General features: G+C 39.0%; 1 protein-coding gene across 1 annotated transcript in view; it reads right to left on the bottom strand.

The window, feature by feature from the left end:
* BMPR1B (bone morphogenetic protein receptor type 1B) overlaps positions 1-12,705 on the bottom strand; it is a 165,261-nt gene extending 152,556 nt beyond the window's left edge. The window contains exons 1-2 of the mRNA XM_076336780.1: positions 12,671-12,705; positions 7,554-7,615 (exon numbers count right to left, since the gene is read on the bottom strand). The gene's annotated coding sequence lies outside the window, so the exon portion shown is untranslated. The remainder of the gene's footprint in view (positions 1-7,553; positions 7,616-12,670) is intronic.
* Positions 12,706-13,629: the final 924 nt, after the last annotated feature.

Here is a 13,629-nt window from a genome sequence, read left to right as displayed (position 1 = left end):
GTTCTGCCACATCTGGGCTAATAATAATTTGCATTAATATTATTTATATATTATGTGCTTTCAAGTCTCCTTTAGGACACGAATGGAGAACAGGTCAAGCAGTCTTTTGTAAAGTTCCTGCTCGATGAAGAAGGGCTTCTAACTGATAATCCCCGGAAGGCATTAGTTATTTCTTTCATGAAATTATTTCTATATATGCAGCCACAAAATGGGCACCATTTGATGAACACCACAGACAGGGACAATGTAGCCCTGTCCTTACCTAGCTTCTCATTGCAAGGTTAGTATTGGTTTTCTTTTAGTCACAGTCACCCAGCTGGCGCATAAACCACCTCCCTGCATCACAAAGAGGAGAGAGGTACTTAGTTGTTGCATTTTTTTCCCCACACAGGAGACGAAATACAGGTGTCTTATTTTCAAATGAAGGGAGAAAGCACACCAAAAGACATAGGACTAAGATAGCAGCATTAATTGACGATGAGCAGTCTTATGGCCATATTTCATCCTAAGGCTTGGCTGGGCTCCAGCACGCCCTCCCCCAGTCAGATTGGCCACGCTTCCCACACGAGTGGGTGCAGGGCCGGAGCCTGCTGGGCACTCCTGGACAGCAAACACCCAAAACTGGCACCTGAGCTCTTGTACTGCAGCTGGGACCAACTTCCTATGGCAATTCATACTCAGCACACCTCCGGACCACACATCCCTGGGTTCAGCTGAGCACCACAGCCATGATCTATCATGGGATCAGACAACCCTGGGGGCAGCCACAGTTCATGCATTACTGCAACCATATACTGAAATACGTGAGTTGGGCATTTCCCCAATAACCCAGTCTGATTTTTGGATCCTCTAGACAGGTGCCAAGTCTGAAAAGAATCATAGAGGAACACAGAAAAGAAAAAGATCAGCTGAAGTTGAGCCCTGGTTACAGAACCATTAAGCGAAACCCACCCCAGCTAACAAGAAGCTGGATTTTACAGTAGATTTTGCAGATTTCTCTAAGCAGCAGTTGTTCCATCAACAATCAGTGTTGTCTCCTTACTCCAGCTGGAGCACCCAGGTGAGCCCCGAGTTGGCTGTTAACTCCTGGCTTGCTGGATGGCAGGAGTGACCTACAAGCACCTTGCTATCCTGCACAGCGCTGCATGTTTCTATCTAGAGCCACGTAAAGGATAGGTTTTGTTTATACCTGCTATTTTTGTTAAATCAAATGCAGATATTGCTGAATGAAACATACCAAACTTCCTGGTTGGTTTGTACAAGTCACCTAAAAGATACTAAAACTCCAATTGAGGTATTCCAGACAAAACGCAATATAACGATCTAAAGGCCCACATCGTTGACACCTTTCAGCTATTTACAGATGGAGCCAGATAGAAAATTTGGTGTAACAACAAGATTGATGAATTCCTAGTTTTATTTAATACTCTAGGCTCCATGTAAAGTGGCCTCTAAACCATCCCTGAACGCCAGGATGTGCAGAGAAACAATGAAGCAAGTCTCCTTGACCTGAACTGTAAGAACTGAAAAGAACTTTAAAACCTCTGTGAACAGTCTGCATAAGAATGATATTAGGAAAAAAAAAATTACAATAAAATTCTTCATGCAAATTGCCATCTGGGCCAGGAAGCTGAGTACAATACTGTTTTCATCATCTTTAATGATGCACAGTTTAGTTCAGGGGGAGGGGGGGAAGGAAATGGGACCAACCTTTGACCAGTATGACAGCAGCATAAGTAATCCCTTATTGCATTATGAAATGATTCATACATGGGGACCTGTTACATTACTGGCCTGTTAGCAGCTCCTTACTTTGACTCTTTTTCATTTTGTTTTACATCAGACAAGCCTATTGCTGTCATTTGTAGAGAACGGAAAAGCTGCTACAGTTTTAATATAAAACACAGGAAAAAAATACACAGCAGCTGTTCATATTTTCTAGGAAGTCTGTTACAATAATGATGTCATGGAAAAAGGCTGGAATCTATTAAAATGGATCAGACAGGCAAGCCATTCAAAGCCTTCAAACAATACGCGTATATGAGCTGCACCATGTACCTTACCTTAAAATAAAAACAGGCAAAGAGTGGAGTTCCTTAAAAATATTATTGAGAACAGGCAATTAAGGTCATTCCATAGATTTACTTCAATAAATTCAGTTTACTACTGGAACCACCCAATAAAGCAAAATACAAAAGCCACAACCAGCTCACTGTCAATTAAGCTCATTTTCACCTATAAAAACATTAAAATCTATTTTGAAATCACTGGCTCAAGCTACATAGGAACAAGAAGCTCTCCCAGCAAAAGATTCTCCATTGACAAGTGAGACATTTAAACACCAGATATAGACTTCAGCTCCTTAGGAAGGGTGTTTTGTTGGGGTTTCCCCCCACTTCCAACTCGGGAATTAAAGCATGCAGCTAAGGGGAGTCCCATCCAGGCACTCCGTATAATTAGCAATCAGACATTCTTCATTTATATGATGCTACTCCTGGGCCCTAGCAAGTTTGCACCTCTTGCTGCAGCTTGCTTGCATACCACTCCAAACTGCACAGACCAAGGCTTGCTCAAACATTATGCTTCTCTTCCCTGGGGTACATTGAAAAGAGGAGCATTTGTGGTAGAAAACAGGTAAGTTTTGTGGTTCTCCGGATGTCTCAAAAATTATCTTTACATTGTCCCATTTCTGATAAGCTACGCCCTCCTCCCTAAGGCTTAGAAGGGTTTTTCTGATGGTGGCCTAAATATGCCTTCCTAACACATGCAAAAGTACTTAGCACAACATGCATATACTTCTGCTAATGTGAGATCATATTTTGACCCCACAGTCTTTAAACATTCAGGCTGACTTTTTGCATATTCAGGAGCTGGAAAAGTAAAGCAAGACTGATCATGTTTAATATTTTAAAGTCACAATAAAAATACACAGAACAAAACAAACCAGACACAAATACCACAGGCAAAGTTTTAACTTCTATACTGGGAGGGCAGAAGGAGCAAGAGCTATATTCTTCAAGACAAGAGAGGAGACCTTCCACTCAATAGCAGCCATGAATAGTTTGGAAAGTAATGATCCCACCTTCCCTTGTGTTTTTCCAAACTCCACTGAAGTCAACTATATAGGACATCACATTTTGAATATTCTGGGATACACTGATGAGGTCACATGTAAAGGGAATATATTATAGAGGAAGCATTACAAATTTGAGATCAAATGAAAGTTAATATGACATTCTTAAATGTCTTTCTTTTCAAACTATCAAATAAATTTTCTACCTGTTAATTATAAAATACCAGCTACAAACAAACAAAATCAATGAAAATACCTTGAGACTCAGAAAATTAATGAAACTACAAATTGGTTTAAAGTGGTAATTCCATCAAGTCGTCTGAAAAGGTCTGTTTGATTACAGCCCTGGTCAGTTATGCATACGTAAGTTAAATTGCTTTCATTATACTCCATGTTAAACTACATTCAACACTACTACTACAACTATCTCTACAAAAAAGAATTACTCGCAGAACTCCAAACCAAAATTCAAATTGCTAAGCAAACTAAAAAACCCCAGAAAACAATGACCCTAACTTCACAGACACAACCACGCGGAGGCCATTTAATACTTCCTCCTGCAACTGGGTACGTACAAACAAATTTCTGAGTCCACACAAGTCTAGCTGCCAAATCAGATCCCTACTATCTTGCTCATGTTTCCAGTCCCAGTAAAGGCAATAGGTTACGCATGCACTAAAAGCAATAGGTTAGGCATGCAAGTAAGCTCTGTGCACTTAACTAAAGGCTCAAAAGATTTGAGCCAGAGTGTAATAAAATGAGTCTGAATACCTTATCTTAGGCACCCCACAGTATTCATAAATTTTGACTTTAAGCTGTTATTGGATATAATAAAACAGCGTTAACGTTTCAGATGAACATTCAGGGCAAGCTTATAAACTATTCAGTGATTAATGCCCTTGTCTCATGTTTTCAATTTTCACTGCTACTGGAGGTCATATGTTATGAAGTCAGCTTGAATCTGGATTTCCATTTTGAGCAAATTTAATTTAAAATTATGATACTAAGGCATATGGTAAAAACTGCTTAAAAGTTCTATACTGAGTAAATTTAGTCACTCTGTTACTAGGGTAGATTTCACATTCTAGTGCCACCTATTCATCAAGCAAACATAGTTTGGGTGTATCTTCCCGTACGATAAACATGCCATAGGTTGAATGTGCAGGAGCAGAACTCGTCTATACTGAGATGCAACAGCACACTTGCCAACCTTGAGTGCGGGGGTTTGCAGGACTGGGCCAATAATAGGAAATTAATCAAATCCCCAGAGCGTGACGTAAATTGCATCTGCCAAAAGGATTCAGGAGGAGGAAGAACAGGAGTCTTAAAAGAGCTCTGAGCTGGAGGGAGGCTTGGGGAGTATTTTCCTTAGGAGCTAGTGGGATGGCGATGTTTCATGGGGTCTGACACTAGTAAGAGACTCGCCCCTTTATTCTGCCCTGCTCAGCAGACTGGAGGATTCCTCACCGACTTGCAAAGAGCAGTTTTATGAGACAGCTGAGCTCAGACATTGGTTGCCACTGAAGGGACTGCTCTGCTCTCGTCTCCCAGTCCCACCCTCACCCTCCTTCTATTTCCCTTGGACTACCGCTACTTTTGTCATGACCCTGTCTGTGACACCAGCTTACAAAGCTAAACCACATGAGAGCTACCTCTGTCGTCTTCCTCCCTGGTCCCCCATACCCAAAAGAAATAGGTTTCAGGTGGTTGTGCTCCCTAAGACAACCCACTATAGGCCTAATAAGAGTCAGCTCAAGAATCAGAATGGTTTCAAGCCCAGGCCGTGGAGCAACAGTTTTCTGAATATTGTCATATCCTTATCTCAGCTGCATGGGTTCCATGTGATATATTAGCAGAAAATGCTTTCAGCTGAAGTTATTAGGTTTTATGTTTTTATTTCTTCTTATTATTATATTGTTATTCCTTCTTTCCACAGAAGAAATATCTGTGGAATAACCACAACTAAGTTAAAGTCCTTCTCAAAGCAAAACCAAGCTCAAATGGGTTTTTCAGGTGCACAATGCATGAAGCACCAGGCTTATTATTACTTTTTCCTATCATTTATTACTGATTTTTCCAGTAATAAATGGTAGTGCAAATATACAAATAAAATATTTATATACAGCCTTTGAAGTACAACAATTCCCTATATTGGTAAAGCACTGGCAGACACAATCAGCACAACCCACTGGAGCTACTTCAACCATCGCATGAGGGAGGGCATTCAAAATTTAAGTAGTCACTAAAACTTCAAAGCTTGATTTGAATTATAAATGGTCAAGTGTTAAAAAGTTACTGCTAAAAGAGCGGACAATCTTCTATAGCATTTTACAGGCAGAAGCCTATAATACAGTGTATGCCAGCTCAAAATTTTTGTATTATGCAAGTATAACTCTAAAAACAAGGAACAGTACAGGAATTACATAGAAAAAGCACGGACCTACTCATGGTTCTTTCTGCGTTTAATTTACTAGTCCATTTTCTTCCTAAAATGATTGAACTGGTTAGGCACATAATACAAGATGTCCAAGGTACCCCCTTCCTCCAGGGAGACATTTTAAGCACAGAGTAATCCAATGACCTTCAGAAGATCTTCAATGTGAAGCAGTAAAGCCATTTACATCTATGCAGATGTACAACCAAATGTGATGTATACATCCATGCAATGAAATTGGTACTATTATCATCTTTGTACTCATTTCTACTCAGATTCAAGCAGATAAACAATAAACTAGGATATTGGAGAAGCAGGACTAGCATTTGCTATCATGTAGTTACAGATGGTTAATGGATTACTAACCTTAAAAAGATTCAAAACCAACAGGAAAAAAAAAGTTTCTTGTAAAAGGAAATATTTCTAAACTCAGTTTAAAACCCGCTTGAGCAGCTAACAAGAAAAATAATCATTTTCTACAGGCATGGCAAGACAAAGGTTTGGGACAGAACACAAAAAATTAATAGCATTTTAATGGTCTTAAAAATTCTTATATACCATGTTCCTATATAAATAAAGATTAACAGAGAAAAGATTATGCTTAATTCATTTGTTTAGGTTATAAGCTTTGGAAGATAACAGATAGCTTTTTATTTTCTTAATACCTCCATGCAACTTACTGGCACTTCAATGATAACATGTCCATTTTTATAAGAAAAGGCTACAATTTTATTTCAAACTTAACAGGCATTCATTCTTTTTCCTTTCAAAACCTAGGCATAAGTAACAAAGCACCAGAGTCTTATAAATTTTCTAACACCAAATGCAAATTAAGTCATGAAATTGCTCTAGGAAAAGTTCCAAGAATGCAAACCCAAAGGAATTTCAACACAATTCCTCAATTTCAGGCTCTTTATGATACTCAGGCAAGGTAACAGAATATGGTGTGGTCAGGAAGAGCTATCTGTGTATGGAAAAATGCTTAATTATCCAATTTCAACATTTTCCTGTATTTTGTTTATAAGCTCTAGGATGAAATAGATGTATATAAATGGAAGAAACTGAAAGGATGGCAAGGGGTCTGTAGATTGAACAGCTCACAAAGTTTTTGCTACCTTGGAAAAGTGAATTGACAGTTCATAACTTAAAGGGTATCTTCATATGTTTTGTAAACATCTATCAAATTAATGTATTCCTCTCTCCTCTACTTGGAGTCGAGTAAACTGCTTACCTGCATTGTACCAGTCTGCATTAGAAATAAAATAAGCACAACCCCCACCCCACTACATGACAAGGTAAAACTTCTCACATTTTATTTTTATGTCAGCTGTGACTATATGGCTTTACGGCACCATCTCCAGCAAATTGGGGCTTTTCCCATAATGAACAGAGTAATTATTTAATCTTTCAACAATCCTCCTGAAAAGCCTCAAATCCTTTTTCTTAAGCACAAGGCAGGAGTTTTAACAGATTGTTTAAACAAAGAGCTGCTGATTTTTCGCTCTGCAGAACTACTGCTTGTTTATCCCAGGGGAGACATCAGTCAAAGAAAGACAACTTAACTTGCTGGGCATGCTATTATTTAGCAATAACCCCAAGGGTACTAGGGACATTTCCTGAACATGAAGTTTAGGTCTACCAATGCTTCTCTGAAAATATGAGACGGACAATGACAAGCAGCCAGCACCAGGGTCATGCTGCTAAAACCTGGAGTCAGAGTGCTGCCCATTACCTCCAGCCACTTTCTCAGCTGGCTCCCATTTTTCTTCCAGAAGACAATTCTTTACCAATCCCTTCTTGGAAGACACCCTAGGTACCAAGCATTCAAAATAGTAAGATCATCCAAACATGCATACGTGTGTCTTTCTCAAGTAGCCTGTTTACTACAGCCTGTATCACCGTGAACATCTCAAGTGATTCTTCTTCATGATTCTTCTTCAGCTTTTCTAAGTGTAGTTCATAAAGAGTAACTGTGTTTCCTTCATGCCGGTACTTATTAACAACAATGATCTTTATAGAAAGAAAATTACTTAACTCAGTACTTACCTGAAGAACTCTTAATTTTCAAGAAATATTCTTGTCTTGCAGTTTAAGTAAGATGGTGTAACCTGCAACAGAGCAGAAAGATACATCAATTACATTTGATATTGTGCATTTAACATAAGCATTATAAATTCAATCACACTTGAGTGAACTGACAGATAAAATTTTAACTATTATCATGGTGTGGCACATCTTTTATGGAGACACACGTCAAGCCATAATTGTACAATATTGCACATACACACTAATAAGAGGTACCTTTTTCCTTTCCCAGTGTTTCTGCTCAGACGTGGAGATGTAAGAGTGTTGATCTACCTCTATGCATTACTCATAATGCTCATGTTGTGGTTAGATAGATTAAATAATTAAGGTGCTGCTGACATTGTATTTCTTGTCACTAAACAACCCAGCCAATTGAATTAGGCACTTCAGGAAGAGGTGCATGATTGGGCCCAGATGCACTCAACTCCCACCCACTTCTAATGAGCTCTTCAGTAAAAACAAACAAAAAACCATACTCGCTTAAAATAAGGATCTGATTACATCCTAGTGAACACTCGGTGAAGCCTAATTATTAATTAGCATCCTGAAATGCAGTTAAACAAAACACTATGAGACCGAGTTTCTACTGACCAAAAAAGGCTCTCCATCCAAAAAGCAGCAGTCACACTGCAAAGACATTCAAGTCAAGACAGCACACATTCATATGCAGCATCTCCCACTGGCAGAAGCAGAAGCTATGGGTTTAACCTTTCACATGTCTTGCTGAAAACACTGTTAGGTATCACCAGTTACATCTACTGTAGTATCGCGAGTTACATCTACTGCTCTTTAATCTGCATCTGCTGCCAGACTTGCGTAAAGTGTTTCATTTATTGTTCACTGAGGACTCTCAGTGATTTTATAGAGGCTGGCCAAGAAGCTTTCTTGTAAGAGACAGTCTATGTGAACATCTGCAGAGCTCAAATCTTTTTTTTCTTTCCTTTTTTTTCCTTCAAGTTACCTACATAGGGACAGCACAAGCTGCCTCTGTTCTAGGAAAATTTGCTGGCATAACCACCACGACAAATTTACGCCTGCCCTACCTAAACAGTGCAGCACTGAGCTGAACGCCATGAGAGGAGAACAGCGGTAACACTATTTTACGGCTCAAATGTCTGAAGGAACCGCTGTTGAGCCTTTGTTCTCAGTGCTGGTTCTCCAAGCTGGATAGGCAACCACAAGCCTCAAATTACACTTCATTGATCCAGGGAAACTGTGCTGGTGTTCAGTTTCTGTTCTGCAACCTGCACGTTGACCTGCATGTTTGTTGGCCTCAACAATGAGATTTCAGAAATGAAGAATTTTCACTTTGTCTGAGTCTTGTTTTCAGAGAGGAGGATCTCTATCTCGGAGGTCTAGGTTGGTGTGGGAAAACTGGGAGGAAAGCCAATCATCCAGATCCAGGCTCTTGCACTATATTCCTTCACCGAGTTAATTTCTGCTCCAAATTCAATACAACCAAAATCAAACACAAACCTAGAAATGGGAGGTGGTCTCAACAGGTTCAAATTCTTTTAGCATAACTTTTTGTTACCTCTGGTAAAATTGGAGGATATATGTAGGAGGAAGACAGGGAGATTACAAAATAGTTCATTTAGTAATATTTTAAAAACATATATTCACACCTTTGGAAGACTTTATACAGTCAGTCAATACAAAACCAAAACCCAACCATTTGAAATAAAAACACATAGTTTATATGGAAATTTGAAAAATTCATGTACGATGGCATTAATAAGATCCACAGTAATGGAGTGCCACAGTCCAAATGTAGAAATAACCTATCTGAGGAAAACAAAAAAAAATTTGTTTCTTCAGTATTCTCTATAAAATAACTAAAATATTCCTTGATAACTTTTCATTAAACTACATTACAGATTAAAGTTGCTCAAATGTGCAATGCAAGAATTTCAATTTGAGACTCAAGAGAAAATCTTTCTTTCCATAGTGCCATGAAAACATTTCCACAAAGATGCTTATAAGACGACATAGCTTAACCCACCACCCACCACCCAAAAAACCCATACAATATGAATAAATCACAGAGAAGAAATTTTTGAGAAACAATGTTCACTTCTCTAATGAAAGTAAGAAACACTATCTCATTGTATTCATGTATGGGAAATAGAAGCCTAGAGTTCCAGTTATTTGCTTGAAACCATACAAGGAGAAGTATAAGCCAGTGCCTAACTCAATTCTAAAATCAGCTGCAGTACTTTTGTATTATCTTACCTTCCTTTTAAAGCTTGCATAATTTTAAAGTCCTGTTGGATTGCAACCTTGCCTTATGCCTCTAGGCAACATTTTATTACTTATTCTGGCTAACTGATTTGTCTGACTCCTCATCCACATACAGAAGGCACCTCCTGTTTGGAAAGAAAATCTAGTACTTCTGGACTTTAGGCTGAGGATACCCATCACATCCCAGCAGAGGCTAAGACCCTTGTTTCTTTTAGGGTGTTATTTCCTATATTAAGATTTTCCCAAGCCTAACATTCACAACACACTTTTTCTTGGTTTTTTGTTTTTTTTTTTTAAACAAAGACCTTGGAGGTCTTTCCCTTGGTTTCACTTTAATTTAACCTTAAATAAAAAGACTTGTGAAAATCACATTTATACACCAGAAGCCAGTTCTTGGCAACTTGCAGCTATTTTTACCCAGCAACATCCGAAAAATGCGTATGTGGCACAAGTTTATGCAAGTGCTCCATTACAATACACCAGTATCCTGAAAAAGTCAAAAGGGCCAAAAATTCATCACGTTAGTATACTTATTGTCTATCCTGAACACAGAGGAGAACTCTCTGTAACCACAAATGCTGTCTCCAGTGATGATGACCACGCTCAGTTCAGAAATCCCTTTTTGCCTGCTCAGAGAGGACCCGAGGCACCCTGTGGTACATTTATTGCAGAGACCCAGTTGTATGCCCACTAGTAGTAGATGTTCAGAGTAGATGCCTTTTCTGAAGTACCAGATAGCCTTTTATTTTACACTAATGTCTTAGCTTAGTTTTTCCTTGTACTTCACAGTATAAGAAAAGGAGACAGTAGAAAACTGAGGACAAGTAGAAACCCAGCTAAGATGTGGTTTCCTTTACAGTTCCTTCAAAACTAGCACGACAAAATATAAAGTTTCGCCTTCTTATCTGGAATATGTAAATTTTTCAGATTCTGATCTTGGGCTGACTTCCACCGACAAGAGCATCATGGCTGCATGGGGAGCTGCCGCTGTCCATCTGCTTTACACTGATACAAGATCGCAATCAGATCTGGGTCATCTCACCTTTGAGTTTGCCACACACATAAATTAAGAGATCACACACAACAGTGCTCGTGCTAACTGAAATCTAACTTACAGGCATGACAATATTTTTAGTCTTTTCCCTTCCACCCACTGATGTGAAACTTATCTACATAAATGAAAGAGGAATTTCTTTATACTTGCTCTTTCCTTTATGAAACAGAGGAACACCCATGCAGTATGTTTACCCACATGTCCATGGAAAATAGACCAAATATATCTCTAGCATATAATACCAGAAAATTTTAATAGCTAGTAAGCCATTAAAATACAGGGAATATATTTTCCATTATTCAAATATTACAAATACGTGTACCTAATACTACCTTTAACATAATTACAAGCATTATAGTAGTCACATGAATATGCACTGCCTAATACTTACTTTGGTGGGCTTATACATTTCACTAATCATGAGATGTCTGTGTACATCCTCCTGGATGACATAAGGATTTCAAAATCCAGCCACTAGAAAAAGCATGAATAGTGTAACATGCCAAGTCATCGTTTGCCGGTAGCCACCGCGCTATTCCCTTATGCTTATAACCACAAGTAACTGGTATACTGGGCATCACTGGGAGGTAGCCACACTCTGTTCGTTCAAATCAAGCAAGTCCTTGAACAGGAAGAACAACCCAATAACGCCAGCAACTCAACACGCAGTGCTGACTTTGAATATGCTTTAGCAAGACTGAAAAATAACAGCGGGGGATCCCAGAAGGTTTCAGACTAATTGGCAGATGCCTTTCAACATCAGAAAAACCTGAAAGTGCAAAACCTGACCCTGAATATATACATGCTGCATTACTGAACTCCAAACCGGCACCTCAACCAAAATATGATATGCCAAACACAGTTTTAATACAAAAAGCATGAAAAAAGACAGCACTGCTAGACTCAAGCTTGAACAGCATATACCAGCTCACGTCCACAGCTCCAGGTGACTGCAAACGTTAGCTCATCCACACATACACAACTCGGGTACATTTCCTGTGTCCTCTACCATTGCTTTATTAGTCATGAGAAACACAAAAGAAAGAAAATATTACATGTGGAACCAAAATTTTCCATTCAGTTTATAGAATCAGTATTCTCTCTCGCCTCTTTTCATAACTCAGTTATGTTTTAGGTTTACAGTATAGAGAGTGTGTGCCAAAAGACAACAGATGACAAGTCAGCTGAAGCAAAAGATACCTCCCATGTGGGTCCCTGTTTTAAAGAACATATAACTGAGAGGCTCAGGTCTGCAGGACAGATTTACTGTATTTGACTCCCACAGGTGGGTAGTTCTTAAGTAGACAACAGTCATTCAGTTGGACCAGTAGGATGTCCTTTCTTTTCAGTGCTTATCTTCTCAATGTCTTAGAGGAAGTTTGACTATAAGCAGACTATCCCTTGCAAAGTCAATGTGTTTATTAGCCAAATGGAGGATGATTAAAATGGTCTTTGTTAAATGTCAGCTGAGACAATGAAAGCCACCACTCAAAGACCAGCACGAACAGTAAGTTACACATCTGCTGTCTCTGACAGATGTACTTGACAAAATTCTGCAGTTCTTGGGCCACCTGGTGTGATCTGATTGACATTCATAACGGGAGCTATCAGGGTTTTGGAGCACATCACTCATGGGGACAAATATGCAACAGCCTGTGGTCCATGGCTAGATTTCCCTAACTCGGGGATTTACTTTGCTTGCCCTGAGGACAATCAAGGCGTAAGCTACCCAGGAGGGGCAGGAGGCTTTCAGGGTCTTCCAACTGCGATAGTACAGATGTACCTAAAGGGATGAAGACCTGATTTGGTTCCTGCTGTATTTCCTGCATTAAACTTGCACAGAGGAGCAAACCCAACAGGGAAGTCACGGGCAGCAGGGAGATCAACAGGTTATTCCTTCCTGCAAAAGAGAAGCGGATTTTCAGACAGGGCACCGGCTGCAAAGCGAAGCTTCATATTACAAGCGAGGAAACTGTTTCCCGTTGTTTGATCTTCCCACTTTAGGAAAAGAGCACTTGCTAAATATGGCATCAAAGACATTCTTATTGTCATCATTACTTCCACCTGTCCACTGAAACACAACTCCAAATACCGGCTAAAACCTCACACCCCGGGTGGCAATGGCATGCACACGTGGTTTGGTGCTATGACATGAGCAGTCTCGGTCACATCTTGAGGACAATTTTGCATGAGCAACTGTTCTGCCATAGAAATAAAAGATTTGCACTCTGCCGTATAAAGTCCAACATAAGACAGTAAGCATGCTAGCTAAGAGCCTGTATTACGCAGAGTTTTCTTTTAAATTTTGAGAAAAGTATCCATTTCAAAGAAAGTCAGTACGACTAAACATACACAACTGTTTTAGGATTCCCCTGAAGATCTCAGGGCCCCTACCAAATCAACACCTCCTCTGCCTCTCCAGAAAAACACCCTTTACACATATATCCTGTATATTGCTCTGATTTTTCAGCTGTTCAAATTTTCTATTCAGATAATATAAAAATATATCATTATATAATATATAATAAATATATATAGTACTATATATTTTATATATATACTATATATTATTATAGGCAGATAATATAATATATTGGGGGGAGTAGGGTTGGTTTTTTTACAGAGTAAGATAAGACCTTTATTGGAAATTAATACCTATAACCATTGCTGCTCCTACTGAATAAAATCAGATCAATAGAATGAACAGCCAAGCAAACAAAAAAATGCAGTGAAGTTGAAATT

Source organism: Aptenodytes patagonicus, chromosome 4 (genome assembly GCF_965638725.1).
Source record: "Aptenodytes patagonicus chromosome 4, bAptPat1.pri.cur, whole genome shotgun sequence".
NCBI classification, from domain to species: domain Eukaryota; kingdom Metazoa; phylum Chordata; class Aves; order Sphenisciformes; family Spheniscidae; genus Aptenodytes; species Aptenodytes patagonicus.
The sequence above is the reverse complement of the archived record's forward strand: the minus strand, read 5'-3'. Positions and strand labels throughout refer to the sequence as shown.